A 16,250-nucleotide genomic window follows, 5' to 3' on the forward strand; every position below is an offset into this window, starting at 1 on the left:
ATAAAACGGGGATCATAAGACTCTATGATGACAAAGATCATAGGAAGTTTTGTTCTCAACTTTCTTCCAAGTCTGATCCGTACAAGCTTAATTGGATGTTGGTCATATATTCTTCGGATTCAGACAATGATTTGACTGACAAAAGTATGGAAATGCTAATCAAAAGAATTAAAGCTAAAATGTTACAGAGAAAAACATTTTAGCTTTAATTCTTTTGATTAGCAGTTCCATACTTTTGTCAGACAAATCATTGTCTGAATCCGAAGAATATATGACCAACATCCAATTAAGCTTGTACGGATCAGACTTGGAAGAAAGTTGAGAACAAAACTTCCTATGATCTTTGTCATCATAGAGTCTTATGATCCCCGTTTTATCGGAACTGTCATGACCAACGGAAAACATTCCATCACCATCACCCTTGTCGCTCTCAATTAAACTTCTTTTCTTCTTGGAAAATGAAGTAGAGAATTCCTCTATAATCTTTCTTTTATCTACTTAGGAAATGTTAAAATTCCTGCCTATACCATCTCTAGTTGAAACACATGTCATTGCAGTCTCAACATCATTGTCGCTAACGAGAACAACAATTGATCAAAAGACACACCCTGTCAGCTACTGTATCCAAGTTATTCTCTGTATCCAAGTTCATCCCGAGTAATAGTACCATGAGGATAATCACCAAAGCCACTGGACAGCTTTATGATGCCAATGAAGCAAGATGAGCTATTCAATGAAACTCGTATTGTAAAGAAGAAGAAAGAGACTGATTCAGAAAGGTGGGTCGAGGGTCGAGCCTCGACTATACATGTAAGTTTTTTACTTATCATTAAGTATTTTGATTTACTTTTATATAACTTTTGAAATATTAATTCAATATAATTTTTCTTATAGGTTCGCTTCACAGCTGATGTGGGCGAATTCATACGAAGTCAGCCACCTAACGAGTCGGCCGAGGCAATCCAACTTTCGAACGAGTATGCTAAAAGAATACTCATTGAGTACTTTATATACTTTGAACTAGACAATAGAACTAGTTTTCGAATGAGCTTGTAATAAATGTTAACTTAGTTTTGTTAGCTTAATGTTTTAGTTCTATTGATCTTTATATTTTGTTGCGTTTTAGTGTTGTTGTTGTTGTTGTTGTTGCTGGCATAAAATGCCTGTTTAGGATATTTGGTATAAGCTGGCAGGTGGTGTAGCAGCCAAAACAGGCAGTTTCTGCCAAAAATATACCAAAAAAGCGACCAACTAGGTGTCCAGTTGGTCGCTATTCACTTAAAAAAAAATCTGGTAATTTTGCGACCAAGGTTGGTCGCTTATAGTTAAAAAAAAAATTAATTCTAGTCATTGGCGACCAATATTGGTCGCCCATTAAATAAAAAATTATAACATTTATTAATATAGCGACCAAAGTTGGTCGCTTAATATGATTAAAAATAAATAAAAATAAAACGTTATTTACATCTGGAGACCAACTTTGGTCGCCAAATATATAATATTAAAATATTTGAGCGACCAAAGTTGGTCGCTATATGCTTTGCCCGGAAAATTTGGTCCTTTTACCTGAGAGACCAATGTTGGTCGCTATTTAGCGACCAACTTTGGTCTCTAAGGTAAAGGGACCAGCTTAATATCGACCAGGCGTGGTTGGTCGCTTTTTGGTCGCTTTTTGGCCAATAAGCGACCAACGTTGGTCGCTTTTTTCCGGAATTCTAGTAGTGAATTCCGATCTTTATTTTTTCGCAGAATAAACACATATTTTCAGGTTACTGGATTAAGTAAAAATATTTTCTGTCATGTGAAATAATTTTTTCCACTGTTAATGTGCCATCTCCAATTATAGACAAAAAAATCATAGTATACTATTAATGTACAACTATATGATTTTTACTTTTGACTATAACTTTAGCTCTCTTGGAGTTACCATGCGATGTAAAAATCTTCCATGAACACCAGTCTAACCAGTTTAGAGCTTCTGGATTTTCTCATCAATTGCTCATTTTATTAGCGTCAGGGCGCCAAGTGGGACTTACTGTGACATGCATCAATTGTGACACTCAGAAATTTAGAATATTCTTCATTGTGTGGCCGACCATGCCTCCTTTTTAAATGGATACTTCTAAAGGGAAACTTTTGACTGCAAAAGGCCATATGTATTTGCAAATCTAAGACAGGAGAACATTGTGGTAGATGTTGTTGTACTATTCTAATCTTTTGTATTTTAATTAGAATACTTTTGTGCTGCATGTTTCAAACCTATCTCACAATAATTTTTGGGGTTAGATTTTCGCTAATTTTCATCCAGTTTTTATGTTGCAAGTGTTAGCTAGGGGTTGAGAGTAACCGCTGGAGGTTAGATCTTTGCTCTAATTCTATGTAGTATTTAGTACTGCTGATTTTTGCTAATCTTTGGCCAGGTAATGAGATTGGTAGATTCTGGGGAAGTATCAAATCTTTCTACTCCAGTCATTTGTTAGTAAATGATGCAGTTAGATCCCTGAAGGCAATATGGTGAGGAAGATACCTTAAAAGTGGCTTTCTTCAGTTGGAGTTGCCTGTGAAGCAACTCTGACATTTGATGTTTGAGAGAAAGGAAACAGTAAGTCACCTTCTTCTTCACTGTGAGATGGCTAAGAGCTCTAGAACATGTTACTCTATTTGTCAAACTGAAAATCAATCTGGTAAAATCATCTTGCACTTCCCAGCATTCACGAATATAAAATTTTGGGTGTGAAATAAATTGAATTATGAGAGGTAACTAAGGGGAGGTTTATAAGTTTTAATTATCAGTTGCACCTAACATTAGAGCCAATTTATTTATGAAATTTGAATGTTATATTATACACACTTGAAAATAATATTTTTGAAATCTCGCTCATGAACCCAAATTTATATGAAGTGTTTCAGTTGCAAGATGCCCTCTCCTTAAACTTTCCATACAAAAGAGATGTGCATACAGGGAACTGAATGGTGTAGTGAACAAGCTTGTGTAGTGTATGTGCCTGTCTTGATGGACGAATTAGCAGGCCTTATCGTCTACTTGTATTTGACATAATAGCTCATATGTGCGTGCACTTCTTAGGACAATTTGAGTTTATATTATTTCATATAAGATGGCTTTGACTACTCGTTCAAAGAGTTTATATTTTACTTTTCCAGTTGATGAAGTATTTTATTAGATAGAAAAATTAATAAAATGTGGGGCCTACTTTGTTGGCTTTGCTCTTTGCGGGCCTATTTAATTGGCTATTGAATACGTGTAGGCTTCTTTTATCATTAAATTACACATATGCCACTATATGCATATCAAGCACAGGTCTGGCCAAAGGTTGAGTAGTATACAAGCGCGGGTCTCTTTGACTGCTAAAAGTCATTTTTTCTCCTTTATTCTTTCGATTTCGGATTTCTTTAGCCCGTGATGGTGGTCTGAATTTTATTAACCTTTAGGCTTTCATATTATGATTTTCGTTTATGAAGTTAAGACTTCAATCTCTGGAAATCAGGTTTTCGCATTACCGTTCTTTATTTCCCGTTCATTGTGATTACAATTTGTTGGGTATCATTTGTTTCCTGTTCTTTGGTAGTATTCGTCAGAGTTTTTATTTTTTAGGTAGTTTATTGTTGAATTTTCTACTTGCATGTCCTTAATTTGGTTTATTTTACTCATTCATATTTGGAAATTGATACCTAGATGCATGATTTGGAATATTAGATGAATACTAATTTAATTTTCTTATAATGAAACTTAAAAGTAATTGTACTACAAGAACCTACAAATTCTTATTCGTAAATGAAGCTCAAATTAATTTTTCACTCATTCACAAGGGCAAAATTCCTGCTTGAAAAGGGTTATGCTAATTTTCCTTTCTCCTCTAATCTTAATTGGGTTCCCCTCCCACCCCCTTTCTTCTTCCTGCTTCTCTTTTTCTCAATTTTTATCTCTGTCTCCTGCTTCTTGCAACTGTTTTTTTTTTTTTTTTGTTTCTTGCAGACTTTTGAATTTTGATAGATTTTGATCTTCCAACTAATCTTTTTGAAATCTTGGTAGTATTAGGATTTTTCAGGTTTTTTTTGTTGTGTGTTTGATTTTTTTGTTACTCTTTTTTTGCTGCGTTCATATCCAAAAGTTTATAAAAAGCATGCAAATATTTTAAAAGATTATTTCAGTAAAGAAGTTGGTTGGAGTTTTAGATTATTTTCCACTGAGAAGTAATACGTATAATATACATTGAGCTCTCTGTTTTTTGAGTTATTTCTGAAATATTTGTTTATCATTGCACTTTATGTATGTGTAATTGGAATTTTTTTTGTTTTGAATAATGATTAGCTAAACCTTTTACATGTTGTTCCTGATTTCTGCATACCTTATGGTTAAAATGGATTTTGTCATTGTTATCAAGATATAATGTTGTCGAGAGACAACATCAATCAACTAGCAACTGAGACACCTAATTGTTTACATAAGTCGAGAACTAGAAAGTGAAAACAAAAAAAAAGATTTTCAAATCTCATTTTAGAATGAAAAGATAATTTCGTTTATCTTTCATATAATACAAATATCGATACTTCACAGTAGCAACAAATTGGAGGAGTCCCTTGGGGCTATGATATTCGATATTACGCAGTCAAGCTTAAGCTTTTCGCCGTATATCTAATCTCCACTGCTAGAGTTAAGGTTTCTTCAACTTTATATGGAAGACCAATGAATAAATTCTACTAGGTGCCTTGGCAGAGAAACTATAGTGGAACACATCGAACAAAATGATGAGAGAGAGATATCATTGCCAATTTGCCATCGCCAAGCAAGTTGAATCTCCCTGATTTCAATTACATTGCTCATATGACTCCTAATCCCGCTATACAAATTGGTAATTCACTTCTACCCAATATATGTATGCTGAAACATGTATGATTCTATAAAATATACACCCCTCATGTACTCATTTTTTTCAAAAAGAATATGCTGGAAAAACTTTGATTAGCATATATACTAGGAGTTGTTGTATATTGTGGCCTTCCAAAATATGCAGGTAGAGTTCCAAATAGGTGCCAGGAGATTATTTTTATAGACAATCAGTAGGTACACTAAAACATTTTACATTATACACCACAATTTAACTTTTCAAAATATACGTATATCCTTATAGATAGATATATTCAATAATATATTGATACACTTCCTATATTTTTCGGGAAAAATAGATTTCTTCTCACTTTATGGGAGGACTTTGCAGAAGTTGAAGGAACCAAACTGTAGTAGAAATCGAGCCAAACATGTTAGATTTTCATCAAGGTTGGCTTGTATGTGAAGAAAATAATGGCTTATGGGAACGCATACCATGTAAGAGAAAATATGGTAATTAAGCACTACACGTCGAGCTGAAGAATAAGTAGTTCATTTTTGCAGTATTTCTGTCTTTAAAGTGTAACCATATTGAAGAAGAATAAGCAAATCATAACTCTAATCTCAAACAAGATCATGCAAGACGTGCAGAATAGCGTATCCAGCGACAAGAAATATATGTTAGCTACCTTTTCCATCCAAACTACATCCTTCAACATCTGATATGTAATTGCATCAAAAGTCTATAATAGATGTTCCTAAAAAATCAAAGGGACAACTGACATTGCAGATCAAATATTTACGGTCTTTTTGATGGTGTTGCCACTCAACATCTACCCCCAACTCCAAATGGAAAAAAGGATGAATTAGTGCGTCTCTTTAGTTTTCACACATAATGACCTGTATGATGAAGTTAAAGTAAGAGATTATTATGTTTGAAAGAATGTATTAAGAAAAAAAGATATAGAAAAATATCATGTAAAACAGGAAGTGTGTAAGAAGCAGTACAGCTAATGAAAACTGCAATGTGAAAAGGGAAGCATATAGGGAAGCATATAGGGAAGCATATATGAAGCATTCAAGTAATAACAATTTCCATTTATCTACTAATTGTACAAATCAGGTCTAAAGCAGTTGAAAGGTATAAATAGAAAAGAAAATCAAAAGCTTTGTCACCCTTCCATTTTCTACCACTAATTTCCTCGACATATCATAAATAAGCCTAGATTAATGTTTTTTGCCCTAATGGATTCAGGAAAAGTAGGAATGCTGTTGGTTACTTGAATTTGCCTCTAATAAAAAAGCTTATTCAGTCAAAACAATAAAGAGTGGCGAAGAGGAATGCATGTTTTTTTTAAAACTAAATTGAAGAGAACCATACCGTATAAACACCATCGAAGAAAGCTGAGCTACAAAAAATGAGCCCCACAAATATGGGCCCTAAAGCCATTGCTTTACTTCCTTTATGAAAGGGCCCTGCTCTATCAACACCGCGTGTTCAATTTCTATTCTTCTCTCAACACGTGTAGTTCCACTCCACTTCATATTTCTCCATTATTGCACTTCATTTGTACAACCCAGAATCTCCCATTCATCTTAAACATGCATTTCAGTTAGTGGAACCATTAATGTTAGGATTATTCTGCTGATGGATGGTAGTTTTCTCCTTCTTCTTCCTTCGTTATTTTTCATTTTCCTCTTTTCTCTCTTCTTAGTTCGTTTTTTCTTACTTCTTTCCATTCCTCAAGAGTAGTTGCATCAGGTAAATTCCTTTACTTTATATTTATTTTAATTAAGAATTTTGAGATTTTAACCTAAGTTTTGAAATTGGAGGTTTTTTAGATTCAATCCAAATGTACATAATGTTGTTTGTCCAAGGGGAACAAATGGGTAAAGACTTCAATAAAGTTGCTCGATAGTGCTATGGGAGGCTCATAGCCTCATATAGAGAGATAAGGAATTGAATTTAAGCTTCCTAGGAAAGCTATAAGAATTTCTGTGGCAGCGGTTATCCCCTTTATCTAATGCTGAATCGACGACCTATTATAAGTAAGAAGAGCTTTTTGGATTTGAAAAAAAAAAATTCATATCGATGGTCATGATATTTTCTTTATTGAAATTTTAATTTTGGTTGTTTCTAATTCTCCGCTTTTTCTCTCTGTTGACAGTAATTACAGTTTCTTCTATGTGTTTCTATTTTTTGGGTGCATGTTGGTTTTCTTCTTTCTTTTTTTTGTAACAACCGCACTTGCTTTTTCTCTATGTTGACAGTAATTACAGTTTCTTCTGTGTGTTTCTATTTTTTGGGTGCATGTTGGTTTTCTTCTTCTTTTTTTTTTTTAACAACCGCACTTATGCTATTATTATTTCTTTTTTACAATTTGTAATTATAATGATATGGATGTGGTATGAATGTTTAATTAGTTAGACAATTGATTTCTCTTTCCAACTTGGCATGCATGTCCCTTCTGCTTGATTTTCCTAGAGCTGATGGTTGAGTTGAAATTGGATGACATTGGTGATTACTTAAGTTCTTTGTAGTTGGGAGAGTGAAAGTGAAACAAGTTTATGTTGAGAAGAGTTTTTTTGCAGTTTCTGAATAGCGAAGGTAGTTTTAAGAAGTAATTGGTTTACTCTTGAACTTAAAGGCAAATGCAAAAATTCCACTAGATATATACCTTCACGAACAGAGGAATGTAAAAATTCTGATACCTTTTCACAAACTTGTCTTGAAAAAGTAAAAGTTTCAACACAACTAAGGACATGCACATTTGACAAACTGAAGCATTATCCTTCTTTATAGACTTGGCCTATATCTATGTTAAGCAAAAGCGATAAAATACCGAGTAAATCTCTCTATATAGATTTTAAAATACAACATCTATGATACGAAGATTATAGAAGAATAATTGTATCATGAAAAATGAAGTTGGTCAACTAAGATTATAGATAACCACCACTTGTTTTGTGAGAAATAAATCTAATCTTCTTTCCCTCTTCATTTTCTCATCTTCTCTTTTTTTTTTTTTTTTTTTTTTGTATTTTCTTTGAAAAGGTGAGATATAACATAAGACAAGTCTCTTCATAAAAAGATATAGGAAAGAGTTGCACAGTAGATTAATTAATAATCTTGCATTAGCTGTAGTATATTCTACTGTAAGAACATGCATAAATTAAAATACTATATCGTATCCGGCTCAAATCCTCATAAATTGTTCAAGCATTATACTTCTCAATTGCACTTTCTATGAAAACGTTACTCCTCTGTTTATTGTTCCAAAGCTTGTCTTAATTTAAACTTTCCATTTTATTATGGTAGCCGCTTGAACGAAAAAGGTCTTTTCTAGTTTATACCTTTAGTGCAACAGTAATTTCACACATTAATATCACAAACTAACGTCTCGTGACGAATCAACAAATATGCTTTATACCCAGTTGCGCCATGCTCCCACTTGGAACCAAAACAAAAGCATATCGCCTTGAAAAATACAGCGGCTACTCTGGCTATACATAAGGAATTGGAATAATCGGATGACAGAATTCAGCAAAACAGTGGAAACAATGGATGGAGTATCCTTGTGCCATTGAATAACGTAACATCTACAAACTGTTGAAAATTCCAAAGACAAATATGTCAAACCTGAGCTTTTAACTTCTACAATGAACTCGGCACTCTAAATATATCCAGATTCTTTACCAGCTAGCTATCAAGATAGTCCAACATCTCCTTTGGTTGGTTCATCCAAAATGAAGCTATTCATCCTATGAAGCCAAATCAGTGCGCTCTCTTTTTGTTTCGATATAAGAGTGTTCGAAAGTACAATTTAAAGCTCATTTAAGCTTTAGTATTTTGAATACTTCTATAATCTTTTGACTAAAATTAACTGCGTGTTAGTCTAGACCAATTAATTTGACTATCAGTGTATTCTTTCTAAACAATAATTTCTGAAGAAGGTAATCCACATATACTCATATTTAGCATGTTCTAGATTACAAAATATTTGTGTATTAAAAGGATGAAAAAGCTGCAGTTGAAAATTATTATTCATTTGGAAGTAAAATAGTTAGTCCACCTCGCTCGCCTTTCACGCTGACGGATATATGCGGCGTCATACTTGATATGCACAAATGTCTGCAGAGAGAAAGCAATTATGTTTTTCACAACTGCAAGCTAAATTAAAAGAACTTAATGAAAAAGCGGCGACACTTGCATCATTCAAATAATGCACTATCTTCTTCAGAAGCTGATAGTCAAGCTGGAAAACGAAGTGTGCTTGCAATTTCTGTCCTCCATTGGCTTCTGAGGAAGGTCAAAAAAGTAAATATTTTCTTCCTTCTCATAGACATTCCTCTATTAATACATATAAATGCGCACAATGGCGTATGTATGTAGGTATATTTGATGCATAAATTGATCTACCATCATTTAACTTACTTTTGTTTCATCGTTTAAAAGGTCATGCTTCTGCAACTACATATACAGCTGATTGCTTATCTTTGAAGTAAGTGAGTCCTGAAAAACTTCGGCCCATGTTGCCAATGGGAGTCGGGCCTGTCCCTATGATGGATACTTGGTGAGTGAAGCAGACTCTAAAGTGGGCTCCCTGTACATTGTACTTTTAGATAATTGCTGATGGTTTTGCTACTCGTGGTATTTCAAATGTGTTGCATTTTACTTTTTCTAGCAGCCCCTTATCGAGTCAGACAAGACAAGTTAAAGTGCGTTGTCTCTATCACAGAAGTTGATTCACATGGGAAGGTCCCTTGTCTGAATGCACTTCCCATTGTTCTGGATGTTCCTTTGGGAATTCTCCAGTTATATGCAATAGATGTGGAGTCCAGATTGTGCATTGACAAGTGCATGAACATGCTCAGAGTTGTCCTGTGAGTGCTTTTCATGCATATGTAGTACTCATCTTTTCCTATAAGGAATGATTTCTTAGTATATCTTCTATCCAGGGTTTATATCCTGCACAACAGGCAGCTAATGGTGCCCAAGATAATCCTAGCTTTGGAGCAGCCACCACTGTTGCTGGTGATGACTCGAATCAGACTACAACTCATTTAGGAACTCCAGCTTCTCAAACACCAAATTAAAGCACTACTGCTTCCCTACTCCATGGACAAGATCCTAATCAGCAGACAAGTGCCAGCTCTCAGACTCCTGCTACAGCTTCAGCTGGTGTGCCTACTTCAGATCAGTGGTATCAGCAACAATATCAACAGTATTTTCAGCAATATGCTGGATATGATCCTTATCAACAGCAAACTTATCAACAATACTATCCCTATCAGCAACAACCCGTCCAACAATATTAGCAACAACCTCCAATTTACATGCAGCCACCAGCACAAGCCCAGACCCCAATCCCAGGACAGCCTCAATCCTAGCCCCAGCCGCAACTATTGAATCCTCAACCTCAACCTCAACCTCACATGCAAGCTCTACCTAAAGGGCCAACTCAACCACAGGTTCAAGCTATGGCTCAGCAACATCAAAACCAGGTTCAAGTCAACCCACAGCAGCAGCTTCCATGCTCAGCCACCTACTCAGCCTCCGCCATATCCTCAGCCCTATCCAATGCAACCTCATTCACAACACCATGTGCAGGTGCCACAGTATCAGCAGCATCCCGCCCAGGTTCACCCTCCCCAGTCTTCTCAAGCCCAACCGCAGTCGTTTGTGCATCAACCTCATTCACAACTTCAACCGCAGATAAGTGTTCAACATCATCAACAATCTCATGGCCAATTGCGCCCCCCTCAGGCTGGCCAACCTGCTCATAGACAGACTCAGACCCTCCATTCAACAGCCAATGCTGTTTCAGGGTACAATTCCTATCCACAGCCCCAGCCCATGCAGCAAATGCCTATAGGGTTTACACAGCAAACTCCAATACGTCCACATCCTACTAGTGGGCCTATTCCTCCAATTCAAACTCATAGTCAGGTTCCTCAACAACCTCCTTTGCGCACCAATAAGCAATGTCTTTCAAGGTCAAACTCCTGCACAGTCTCAACTTTATCCTGCTCCACAAGCAGGGCATTTATTTCAGCAACATCCTATTCAGCCTAATCAACAACCAATGTCTCAGCAATACAGTCAACAACAGGCATTTCCTGGTCCATTGCAGAGTCAGTCACACCAACAGGGTCATCTTACTCACCAGCAGCCTTTGCAGTCTCAGTTTCGCCCGCAAGGTCTTCTAGTCTTTCAAAGTATATCAATGACATTTTTATTTCAAGAATAGAAATAGTAATCAAGATGAAACTTCGGTTGTTTTGTATGGAATTATCCGCTGTTTGAAAAAAGCTGATTCTCATATCGTTCTTGAATCGGACTTATTAATATCTGAAAAGTGTGTTGGAAATTGTATGCTACTTTACAACTAATTAGAAGGAAGTTGTATTCGTCTCATTACTAAAGGTGATGAAAGGCAAAGTCAAAAGCGACAGAGTTAGATAGCATATATAATGTCTTTAAAGAAAAAAGAGGTCACCAAAGCATTCATTATATTCTCATGAATCATAAACTTCCAATAAAAACAAGACCTCCAGTCTTTTATGTACTCATAATACTGATTGCAAAAAACTGCACTATTGGACTAAAAGAAAATCTATTTAAGCTGGTTTAAACAAAGTTTAATTATATACAGAGAAGATAAATGAATTTACCTCTTCATCATGTAACATAAGATTCTGAAATTTTATCTTTTCTCTCGTGACTTTCTCGTTCTCAACTTCTGTTTAGAACTTAAACTTTGCATGTCCAATTAGGTGTCAGGTATCAAAACATCACGGTACACAACATTAATCATATAACACCAGTTGCACCTGATAGGACATGCAAAATTCAAAGTACTGGACATAAGTTGAGAACGAGAAAGTCATGAGAGAAAGATGAAATTTCAGAATTTTTTTTCGAAAGATGAAGAGGTAATTTTATTTATCTTCTATGTATACAATGAACTTTGTTTAAATCAAGCTTAAACCCAATGGTACAGTTTTTTGCCGGTCAGTGCTATGATTACATAAAAATTAGATGTTCTGGTTTCATTGAACGGATATGATTCATGGGAACACAATGGTACTCAGGTGACCCCTTTCAATTTTAAAGCAGTTATATAAGCTATACCCGACTCTCGCATTTTTGACATTGTCTTCCATAATCTATAGTCTTGAGATGACCCCAAAACCTTTTCTAATTCATTGTATAAGTAAAATACAACTTCCAAAGCACTTTTCAGATATTAATAAGTCAGATTCAAGATCAATATGAGAACAAAAATTTTCAGAACACTGGTTAATGCCATATAAACTGCCGAAGTTTCATCTTGATTACCATTTCAATTCTCAATATTATAACATTAATTAGTGATAAACTCTAAGGTAGTCAAATCTCCTGCTTCTTCTTTTTTAAAGTAGCAATTGGTAGAAAGTCATAGCTGGTTCTTCAACTTTCTTCTTTAGATTAATTCTGTTTTATTTCAGCATTTATGATGAATGTAGCAAATACCTTATACTTTCATATATGACCAGAGCTGCCAACAAATAGAGGTGAGGACCTGCAATCCAAGTATTTCCTTCAGCTACATGAGATAAAGGTAAAGTAATTTGCTAGGTGCTGTTGTATTTACTATGTATATAATTGATATAGTGGTTTTGCCAACTGCAAGGCAGTACAAATAATTGTGCATCTGATGTATATTCTCTCCCACATTTATTCTCAATTCGATTCATCTACCAAATCAAATTTAGTATGTCCTTTAGTACTTTAATGTCCAGCACCTACCCACCCCAAAAGAAAAAAAGTAAAGAAGATCAAGTATCATATCCCTTTTCAGGTTCAACATGATATATGGAATATTTTTATCTCATAATCTACCCAGTTTATTTGAACTGAATAAAAACAGACACTATAAACATGTATTTCAGACAACTAATAAAAACAGACACACTAAACATGTATTTCAGACAACTAACTACTGAACTGAATCATACTAAAGGTCTAGCAACCAAAACTATTCCTTTGTAAGATTGGCCTGCTTTTGCTTAATCTTATTGGTAAAGATGTGATTGTTTAATCTCTTTTCCTTTTTCAGCCGTCTGAGATTCACAGGGCCATAACATATATTTTGACGGTCCTAGTGTCACGACCCGAATTTTCCACCCTCGAGTCGTGATGGTGCCTACTAATGAGAGCTAGGCAAGCCAACCCTTAATTATCTTTGTCATTAACCAATTTACCTCTTTTAACAATTATCAGCAATATCGTAAAAACAGCGGAATAAAATAAATAAGCGGAAGTCTTAAATTAAAGAATCTGAACAACAATGCGGAAATCAACATAAACCTCTACCCAAGAACTGGTGTCACATACTCACGAACTACTAAGAGTGCTAAATACAAACGTTTGAAAGAAAATATAACTGTTTGTCTCGAAATACATGAGATAACAGACTGAAATAAAAGATACTATGACAAACATTATTTACACTAGAGCAATTTAAAGGATATCATTACCGTCTGCAGAAGCATGACCTCTTAAACGATAAAAGAAAAATAAGTTCAATGATAGTACATCAATTTATGCATCAAATATATACACATACGACATTATGTGAATATATATGGATTTTTAATAGAGGAATGTCTATGAGAAGGAAGAAAATATTTACTTTTCTGACCTTCCTCAGAAACGAATGAAGGACAGAAATTGCAAGCACACTTCGTTTTCCAGCTTGACTATCAACTTTTGAAGAAGATAGTGCATGATTTGAATGATGCAATTGTAGCCTCTTTTTTGATTCAGCTCTTTTAGCTTGCAGTTGCGATAAAATAATTGGTTTCTCTCTGCGGACATTTGTACATATCTCGTACGACGTCGCATATATCTGTCAGCACGATGATGTTCTTAGTGTTCTGAGTCCATGCAACGGATCGCCCTTGTCTGCCTGAATTCCTGTTGCAGGTAGTTTTCAATTTTGTTAAAGTAATTGTCACAATTTGGTCTAATTCTAAAATCATACATTTATACTAATTTTCTCGCTAAACACCAAGTTAGACTGACAGTATCAAAATACAACTGAAGGATATGCAAACAAATGACACGCGTTTCAAAATAACCTAATGTGTGTACAAAATACAGATATACTGGAGCAAAATCACCATCAGAAAACCAAGTGATGTTAATCCAGAGTGAGAAAATTATGGATAAATTCAGTTGTGAACCACAAATGAGAACTAAAAGCAATTCAGTTGTAACATATAAGTTTCTATGGTGCCTATGACAACTTAAAGCATCCTAATTCAGTTTCCTTGACAATAGCCTTCACAAATTGATAAATGGGACACATCTATACAACCATGAAATAAACATAAAAAGAAAGCACATTGTTTCCTTGACAACCCCCTTCACAAAATTGATAATGTTAGGACGATTCAATATTAAGGAGTAGAACTAAAAAAGAATAGACACCTCATACCTCAGCGTGCACCAAGTCAATACACAAGCAAAATTAGAAGAAATCCAAGTCAGTTTTTTACAAAAGTTGAATCTAGAGGTGAAATATTTTTGAAGTTTTATATCCCATGATTAAAGCTGCACTGTTTACCCAAGAAGAACTGCTCAATACAAATAAAATATCAAAATCAGTAACTGACTATTATCATTACCAAAACAAAAACAGAACACCAAAATTCTTGTTTCAAAAAGAATAGATCCAAAATAAGGGGATGAAAAGAAAGAGGAATGTACCTCAAGTCTTGAAAATTGAAAATTTTGAAAACGCTTTCTCCTGATTTGGCCTGCTAATTGTTCTGGCTTTGGAAATTAAACATTTTCTCCTTGTACATAAGGCTCCTTACCCACATAAATTAATCCGCAGAAGTATAATCTTCATGCATAGAGAATAAAAGTTAGCAAATCTTGCATCTCGTAATCTGTAATCACAAATGAAGAAAGGGAGAACATAAAGCAAATATCATGTCTGTGAGGTAGCCGGAATAGAGAAAAATAAGGAAAAAAAGAAGAAAGGAACATGCCGAGAAAGAGAGAAATGAATGATCCGAAGAAGAAAAAATGGCACAAATGGGTATGGAAGGTGAAAATCAGTGGAGTGGAGAAGATGGAATTCCAGTGGAATGCAAGGAATAGGGAGATTTTGGTATGCGGGAGACTCGCAAGGCGAGCAACTTGATGGGCAGAGCCTCTCCGATATGCGTGAAACTTTGACAAAGCTCACGTTCGAGCTAGAAGCGGCCAAGGAAAGACAAAAGCTTAGAGATGCTCAGTACATTGGCATGCAAGCTCTGTACCATGGCATGCAAGCTCAGCTCAATACTCTCCTAGCTTCTCGAGCTTTTCCGATTCCCCGGTCTCGTGAGTCATTGCCGGAGGCTCTGCTTGAACGTGAGCGTTCCTTCCGTCCTCCCCTTGCTAGTTGTATTGTTGTTATTGTGTTGTTGTTGTTGTTGTTGTGGTGTTGTTGTTGTTGTTAGGTTGTTGCGGAGATTTTGGAATTTAAATTGTAGTTTATGAATTGAATTATATTGTTATTTAGAGATTTTGGTGTGCTGGCAGGTGCTGTAGCTGCCAAAACAGGCATTTTATTCAAAAATTATTACCCAGAAAAGCGACCAAAGTTGATCGCTAACCTATTAAAAAAAATCTGGCAATTAGCGACCAAGGTTGGTCGCTTATATCTAAAAAAAATTTAAAAAAAAATTTGCGACCAAGGTTGGTCGCTGATGAACCCAGATTTTATTAAAAAAATCCTGGAAATTAGCGACCAAGGTTGGTCACTTATATATAAAAAAAAAAGTAAAAAATTAAAAAATTAAAAATAAGCAACCAAAGTTGGTTATGAACCAGATTGTTAAATATATATTTTATTAAAATAATATATATTTTAATTTACAGACCAAAGTTGGTCGCTAATTGTTGAATTATAATAATTAAAAAAATATCGTAATTTAAATATACAGACCAACGTTCGTCGCTAAATTTATATTATTAAAATATTATACTGACCAAAGTTGGTCGGTATTTTGTTTACACTGAATATTTGTTCATTTTATCTTAGCGACAAACTTTGATCGCTAAGGTAAAAGGACCACCAATATAGCAGCCAAGTCTGTTTGGACGCGTTTTGATCGGTATATTGAGATAAGCGACCAACGTTGGTCGCTATATGTGATCGCTTTTTACCGAATTTCTAATAGCGAATGCGAATATTGAGTACTAGGTGGAAGAAAAGAAAGATTAACCATTGATTGTATCAAGCATGATGTCAAATCTTAGTTTGCCTTGCCCTCTAAAAAAAATTGAACTTTAACACACAAAAAAAATTGATTCAACCATCTCTTTGTGTTGAATCTGATATTTTGAATACCATAGATTTAG

General features: G+C 34.9%; 1 long non-coding RNA gene across 1 annotated transcript; it reads right to left on the minus strand.

The window, feature by feature from the left end:
• LOC109230928 lies at positions 13,294–15,377 on the minus strand. Its single transcript, XR_002068729.1, has 2 exons — positions 14,604–15,377; positions 13,294–13,808 (listed from the first exon to the last, which is right to left on the minus strand). It is a non-coding gene; the product is annotated as an uncharacterized LOC109230928 (long non-coding RNA).

Source organism: Nicotiana attenuata, chromosome 8 (genome assembly GCF_001879085.1).
Source record: "Nicotiana attenuata strain UT chromosome 8, NIATTr2, whole genome shotgun sequence".
NCBI classification, from domain to species: domain Eukaryota; kingdom Viridiplantae; phylum Streptophyta; class Magnoliopsida; order Solanales; family Solanaceae; genus Nicotiana; species Nicotiana attenuata.